Source organism: Mus pahari, chromosome 21 (genome assembly GCF_900095145.1).
Source record: "Mus pahari chromosome 21, PAHARI_EIJ_v1.1, whole genome shotgun sequence".
Taxonomy (NCBI): Eukaryota; Metazoa; Chordata; class Mammalia; order Rodentia; family Muridae; genus Mus; species Mus pahari.
This window is the reverse complement of record NC_034610.1, coordinates 54,291,980-54,300,091: the sequence shown is the minus strand read 5'-3', so window position 1 is coordinate 54,300,091 and position 8,112 is coordinate 54,291,980. Positions and strand designations below refer to the sequence as shown.

General features: G+C 37.1%; 1 protein-coding gene and 1 pseudogene across 3 annotated transcripts in view; both read left to right on the top strand.

The window, feature by feature from the left end:
- Positions 1 to 8,112, top strand: part of Nkain2 (sodium/potassium transporting ATPase interacting 2) — a 1,076,406-nt gene that overhangs the window by 792,970 nt on the left and 275,324 nt on the right. The window lies entirely within an intron of this gene.
- The window catches only part of LOC110338450, a 166,170-nt pseudogene that overhangs the window by 96,432 nt on the left and 61,626 nt on the right, over positions 1 to 8,112 (top strand).

The window sequence follows — 8,112 nt, the reverse complement described above, 5'->3', positions numbered from 1 at the left end:
GCAACTGCTAGATCCTTGGACTTCCATTCACAGCTACTACTGAACCATTGTTGGGATTTGGACTGCAGACTGTAAGTCATNAATAAATTCCTTTACTATATAGAGACTATCTGCAAGTTCTGTGACTCTAGAGAACCTTGACTAATACAGGGACATTCACATAGATATGATCACACACATATTCTCTCTCTCTCTCTCCTCTCTCTCTCTCTCTCTCTCTCTCTCTCTCTCTCTCTCTAGAATATATAGCAATTTTATTTACCAACCACACTTTATATCAGAAGGAAAAATGAAATAATCTACTTTGTTGATTATATTTGCTTAAGACAAGAACTCAAGGAAGAAAAAAGACAGAGATTAAGTACATGATTTAATGCTAAAATCATTTGAATACTTCCACATCCTGAATGTGACTCTGCTTCTTGGAAGATGCTTCAGAGTGGGTGGATAATGAAGGCATCATCAGGCATCTAGCCAGATCCAGCAATCTTTCGAGACCCAGAGATGACAGTAAAGATTTCAGGACAGGTCACATTGAAGTGGACACCAGGCTTTCAACAGTGCCCTTAGCTGCCTTGATGTGAGTCACTCTCTTGTTCCAGGATACACAGCAACAATGTTCCTAAGAGAATGACAAGGAATGGGAAAGGAGCAAGGTAAACAGTACCACCCTAGGAGAGCCTATAGTCTTTAGGTACCTGCAATACAAAGAGCCAACTCTGAAACTAAGACTCTTGGCTTTAACAGATTTCTTTCAAGCTGTTTAGTCAACATATGTATAAAGTGTATATAAATATCTCACAGCCATTCATCATCTTTTTCCTGTGACATTTGCAATCTCATGTTTTATGCAGCCAGCTATTATGCTAAACCTGGCCAATTTCGCATTTAGGCAGCTCAGGAAGTGTCATAGAATTGATGGAATGGCAGGATTGTAAATTGCAATCTGGTCACTGGGAAGAAATGTTTTTGAAATATTGAATTTGTTTTAGCTGCTTTTTAACTCTCTCTTTTTTATATACATTAAGACTTAATGAGAGAAAGATAATTGGAATGTAGTGTTTGGCGTTCTTCCTCTCTAACGTGTATCAGCCACACAGCATCTGGAAGATAGGTTTTTGTGTCATACTAATGGCAAAAGTATGTATCTGAACTGGAGATAATCCTCATACTGTTGTCTACTGAATAAAAGCCTGTGCCTGTAAAAAAAAAAAAAAAAAAAGCCTTTGCAGGTCACCCCTCTTCACTTGTGAAGTAGCTATCAGCTTCTCTGGATGGCAGTCAGCAGATGCATGGCCATGAGCTCTGCAGATAGTAAGCCAGTGCAATAGGCATGGTGCCTGACATTTGAGTGAGCTGACTGTATCTAGGCAGATCTCATTTTATCTCTGGACTGTTTTAGTGTCTGCTACTGCGGAGAAGTTTAGCATTAAGGTTTAAATCCCTAAGATTTGGTGCCTTGGGGAGTTTTCAGAAAGCTCAGGCCACAGTCATTTAAATGTGCAGTGACTTATCCTGTTCCCTCTCTGCATGTGAGAATCCGACACAAATTCCTTTAAGTTTAGATTCTTGGAATCCCACGTAATACTGAAAAGGATGCTGGATATGCTGTCACCAAAATATGAATTTGCCATTGTACAAAGAATAAAAGGGATTCTGTTCCATCTACAATTGTGCCAGCAGACATCATTTCACTCAGTAAAATGAAGAATACATTAACCGGTTGTTTCAGACCTGCTCTGTTCTACAGGCAAATAAAACCAATGTGGCTTAATTTACTTTAGAAAGAAGAAAACAAATGGACAGTGGCTAATATTGAAAGTTTTGTTTGACTAGATTAGAGATTCCGCCCCTCTGTGTTTTGAAATCCTCTTAACGCTGCTAAAAATTAACAAGGTTTTCAGGGAGCTTTGTCATATACATGCCTATGCCTATTGATTACTGTACAAATTTTAAAACTGGAATTATTTAAAATACATATTTACCTATTCACTGATAATTCACTGAAAAGGAGCAGAAATATTCCCAGGTTGGATTACTATAAACAGTGTTCTGTCAAAAAAACAAGTAATAATCTCCAACATAAAAACAGTATGCGTATTGCCTTGCTCTCATGGCTTAACAGGCCTAGTTCATGTTAGTACCTGCTTTTGTGTTAGCTCTGCTGTGTTATCATGAATTTTGTAGCCTTCAAAAAAAATCTCCCATAAATTTAGAAGGGAACAAAAAGGAAAATTAAATCTCAGTATTATTGAAAAACTGTTTTGCATTAACAGATGTTGGTATCCTTTTTCAGTCTTCCATACTCCTGGGTTCTATAGAGATCCCCCAAACAATTCTTATCTGTCTCACTGTCTGTCTTTCTCTGTTTCTGTGTCCCCTTTTGTTTTAAAAAACCGTAGAGTACAACTTAGAGAAAGACGTTAAGATTAACTGTTGTGAATAGGGCGATAACTCCTTGTCTATTCTTTCTAATCTAACTGCAGCAGAGGTCTGGGCTCTTGTGTTCCTAAAGAAGAACAAGAAATTAAAGTTAATTTCTAGCTCATTTTCTACTTCTCCACCACATTGCAAGACCATGCTGTATGTTCCAGTCACCAGAATTGTGGACCACTTAGGCCTATTTTCTTTATATACTGACAACCTCTAGGATTTGGTTCTATTAGTAACAAATGGAACTAAGGCACTTAGCAAATAAAATCCAAATATAATTTAAAAGTTCATAAATTTTTGAATGTATAACATTTATCCTAGAAAAGCAAGGCAAAATTTGTCTAAAATGCTTCAAAAAGTACTACCCGTAGATAAACATATTGATTAATTATATAAAGTTATTTTCTAATACTTCAGAGTCATTTCTCTAAAAAGGTCCTAATTGGTTTTAGGCAAGACTAAAAAGCACAGCTTCCTTACCTCACCAGTGGAACCGATGTAAAGCGGTCTAGGTGAGTGTGACTTAGGATATTCTGGCTGCAGCCTGTTTTCTTCAGTAATTCCTATAGATTGGAGGAAGCCAAGAGTTAGAAGAGGAGACATTTATCTACGCATGCATCAAATGTGATTATTTCTCTCCTGAGTTCCCTCTCTCTTTTCTTTTCCTTTTCTTTTTCTTTTTTCTTTTTCAGTAAACGTGTTTGAATGGATTAAATTTACTTATTTTTATGTCTCTTGATTGTCCTTCAACATTTTTCAAGATTATAATGTAAATTACAACATCTCCTTTCCCTTTCCTCCAGCACAGGAGCCTCTCACATAGCCCCTCCCTCCTTTCTCTCTTTCAAATTCATAACTTCCTCCATTAATTTTTATTGCATGCAAATATGTATGTGCATAAACATATGCATTCATAAATGTAACTTGCTCTGTAATGATACTTGTTTGTACTGATACATGTTTGTATTATTTTCTTGTTGACCTTTTAGTTTTGGATAACCAATTGTTGTGCTTTTATTCTGGGAAAAATGATTTATCCTGCTCTCAGTATTTCTTTGTTGCCAACAATTTCTTGTGTAGGATTATAGTTTCCTGAGCTTTTTCCCATCCACTTTGATATGTCTATCATCACTGTCCTTATTAACCTCTTGTTTGGTTAGCCACATTGGTGAGACTTTATGAGTGTAACTTCTAACATTATAAGGAGACACAGCGTCACAGCAAAATTCCTGATGCTCTGAGTCCTACAACCTTTCTGCCTCTTCTTCAACAATATTCCCTGAGCCTTAAGTGTATTGGAGTATTTTGGAAATGTATCTATTGTAGATAAATTAATTTCATAAAAGATAAAGTAGCTTATATTTTTCTTCTTAAAAGACAAAGTAGCTTATATTCTTCTTCCTGCTTTTAATCTGTTCATCTAAAATGCATCAAAATTCAAAATAACTTAGTACATACAATTTTATCATATGAAGATAAAATCCAGCATAGTTTATAGAAAACTTAACACAGTATAATGTAAACTACATGTGTGGGTGATATATAACCCAATGTGTGATATTTCAAAGGGTTACAGTGTTAGATTTTACTCTAGTTGAAATGCTCCACTGAAATTCTTCTGCAAAATAAGTCATTGCATCCTGAGTCAGACAAGATGCAAAAGTCACTTGCATCTTTCAGGATGGATAATTGAAAGGAAGAAACTTATTTCTCTAACAAGGTCTTTTCCAGTAGTGTGAAATTACAGCTATACAAGGTAGAGTCAAACAAAGGCAGTTCCACAGCCTGGTTACCATCTGGAACAGCCCCCTGCTTGGGGTGGCATCAGAGGCAATTGAAAAGAAAGAAGCAAAGACAGCAGATAGCTGGTGCTGGGTCATGCTGGGTGGTGCTGGTGTTGGGTAATGTTGGTGTTGGGTGGTATTGGTTGGTGTTGGCTCATGCAGTATGCTTGTTTTCTACCACAGGAGTGCTTTTGAGATCTTCCAAACAGTAGACTAGGAATACATGGATGTTGATGTGATATGAAAACTTCTACATTTTAGTGTTGACTTGAAATTTTTCTGAGAAACTACTACCAAAACAAGCAAACAATGTACTAATGTTTTTAAAATACTAATAGAAATGGGAAATCTAGAGCCTTTTAGAGTCTAGCAGGCCTGGGCTTCATTGCAGGCTCTGATTGCAAACTCTGTCTTGTGCCTCTTAACATGCCTTAAGATACATCTGCTCATCTATAAAAGTCAGTGCTTTTGTTCCACAATGATTAGAATTGCTGATTGGTTGAAGTATAATACCACTGTCATCTACAATTTCACTCTCCATGGTCTTAGTTGTGGTCAACCATAATGTGAAAATGTTACATAGAAAATTCCAGAAAATGAACATCTCTTAAGTGGTACATCATATGTTATTCTAAGTCGTGTGACACAAACTCATAACCACTGAGTGTCTTCCAAGAAAAAATTTATTTCTTTGCACAGTGTATATATGCTGTAGATACTACCCCTTTGCTGGGCACTTAGTATCAGCTTGAGTTGTTAGAATAGCTGTCACACTACTTATCTTTAACTAACCTTTAATTTACATAAAAATATAGCCATGTGTTCAAAAGTAGCCATGATGGTTATTTTGATATGCAAATGATAAAGCATATCATGCAAAATCTTTAATTAAGAAAGAGAATGTTCTTCACTCAATGAAAAGAGCAAGAAATGAGCTCAGTGAAGTGACTCTGTGTTTAGTAGTATGTATAGTTTCAGACATGTGGTAAGGATCTTAGACAATGTCATCCTTACCTGAGTAGGTACAGCTTACACAAACACCCAACACATACCTAAGGTTGGCTTCCTGCCAGTCTTTCCAGAGCTGCCCCGGAATTCCGACTCCCAACCCCTACCCATTTTCACATGTCCATCCCCCATCATTATTAAAAGTCATGCTTTTAATAAACTTGTCATGAACTCATCTCAGTACCAGAAGAATCAGGATTTTTTCTGGTCACATCAGAAACACAAAAATCAGAAAATATTAGCACAAATTTATTAATGGTTTATCATTTAAAGATTTGAAAATAAAAACATATTTGTCCTTAAATTATCTGGAGCTATTTTTCTCAAAAAGGAAAAAGAAAAAGAGGTGGGAAATGTCATTTCTTCAAAACTGGACTTATAAACTGTAGATATCATAGTAACACCTAATTCATCCTGCCCCTGTGAACTCTAGACCTCCTTAGGATATAAAGATTCTTCATCCTGTCTCATTTTTAGATGTCTAACATGACATCTTTTCAATGCCTGCTATTTCAGGAATATACAATCATCACACTTGAAGAAAACAATAAATCCACCCATTTACCTTCTGGCTTAGAATGATACCTGCAATAAGGATGTCTTGCTGTATGGTTTAGACACCAATAATGGCCAAGATCACTATCCAGACTCTTCCAAGCTGTATCCATTTTCTTCTGAAGCTCTGCCCCTCCCATTTTACTTTGGAGCCATGGCTGTCTGGCACTCTCTTTCTATGAGAAAGATATGTTCTGTCTACCACCCTGGCCTTGCTAGCTCTTAAGACCAGGTATTTTCAGCCCATAACACCAGACTGCTTCCTGTGTCTTCTGCTAGCAAGTTTCTTGGGCCAGTAACGCATGCCTGGTAAGGAAGTTTCTTTCCTCTAATATACACATACATACAGACACACACAAGTGTACATATACAAGCATATACACACATACACACAAAAAATACACATACATGCATACTCATGCATATATACACATACACACATGCATACACACACATACACACATGCATATGTAGACATATATAAGCATGCACACACACATGTATATACATACACATATACATATGCATACAAACATACATGTATACATAAACACACATGCATATACATACACACATATACATCACATACATGTGGACATATACATACCAATACACACATAGATAAATGCACACACACATATACACACACATACACACATGCATACACACTTTATTAGTCAGGGTTCTCTAGAGTCACAGAACTAACGGATATGCTCTAACTAACGGATATGTGTGTGCCACCACACCTTTAATCCCTTGAACTCGGAGATCTCTCTGTCTTAATATTCTGGAATCCATAGCCACTGTGCCCCAAGATCTAGATCAGAAACTTCGATCTCCCAGCCTCCAGATTAGGGTCACTGGTGAGCCTTCCAATTCTGGATTGTAGTTCATTCCAAATACAGTCAAGTTGACAACCAGGAATAGCCAATACACACACACACATGCAAATACACACAGGAATACACACACACACACACACACACACACACACACACACACTCACACAAATCCTGGATGGAAGCTTTAGTTGAGATTTTTGAAGCTACTATGGTTTCTTACTCTTCATCCCTTTTCAGTATCCTAATCTAGTGCTTCTCTAGATGTGATCTGTAAACCACTGGCAGTCCTCATGATTCTTTTAAGAGATTCATGGTGTTATAGATATTTCCTGCAGAATGGTAAAAAATTGTTTACCTTTGGCACAAAGTTTTCATGTGCACAAAAGGTGCAAGCATGGTGACAGACTAAATTGCTATTATCTCAAACAAAATCAAGGCAGTACACTAAACAGTTCTTGTGTCCGTAAAGGATACTGATGGACACGAAAGGGGAAGAAAGGCTGCTCCCTGCATCAGGTAGGGCATACGGTTCAGTCACAGAGTATTTGCTAAGCATATGCAAGGCCTGAGTTTGAACCCCATTGAACAACAGGGGGAAGCAAAGCCATCTTTAGACATCAAAATGTATTGACTTATTCAAACACTAGTTCTCTAATAACCTATCCTTCTAATAATGCTCTATGTAACAAATTAGATCATATGAAAAAATGTTTGTTTATTTTTTCTCTATTTTTCTTTTATTGAAAGTAGATTTTTTTCATATGATATGTTCTGAATATGTTTTTTTCCCTTTCAAAATCCTTAGAGATTCTCTTCCCTTACCCTCCTCTACCCTCCCATCTGTATCCTCACTGTTTCTCTCTCATTAGAATAGTTAGAAACAGGCTCTAAATAAAGAAGAGGAAAAGAAAAACCAATAAGAATAGGACAAAACAACCGGGCAGTGGTGGCACACACCTTTAATCCCAGCACTCGGGAGGCAGAGGCAGGCAGATTTCTGAGTTCGAGGCCAACCTGGTCTACAGAGTGAGTTCCAGGACATCCAGGGCTATACAGAGAAACTCTGTCTCGAAAAAACAAACAAACAAACAAACAAACAAAAAGAATAGGACAAAACGGACAAACAGAAGAAAAAGATAGCCAAAGAAAAATCACAGGAAACACATATAGATGCAGAGACACACGTGGTTGTACATAAGAATCCCATAGACGCACAAAACCAGATGTAATATATATGCAAAGAACCTGTAAGATAAAAATGACTCCAGGAGAGGAGAAAGTGGGGAAAAGCCTCGAAGATATAGGCACAGGGAAAAAATTTCTCAACAGAACACCAAGGGCTTGTGCTGTAAAATTAAGAATTGACAAATGAGACCTCATAAAATTGCAAAGCTTCTATAAGGCAAAAGATATTGTCAACAAGACAAAAAGGCCACCAACAGATTGGGAAAGGATTTTTACCAATCCTAAATCTGATAGGGGACTAATAT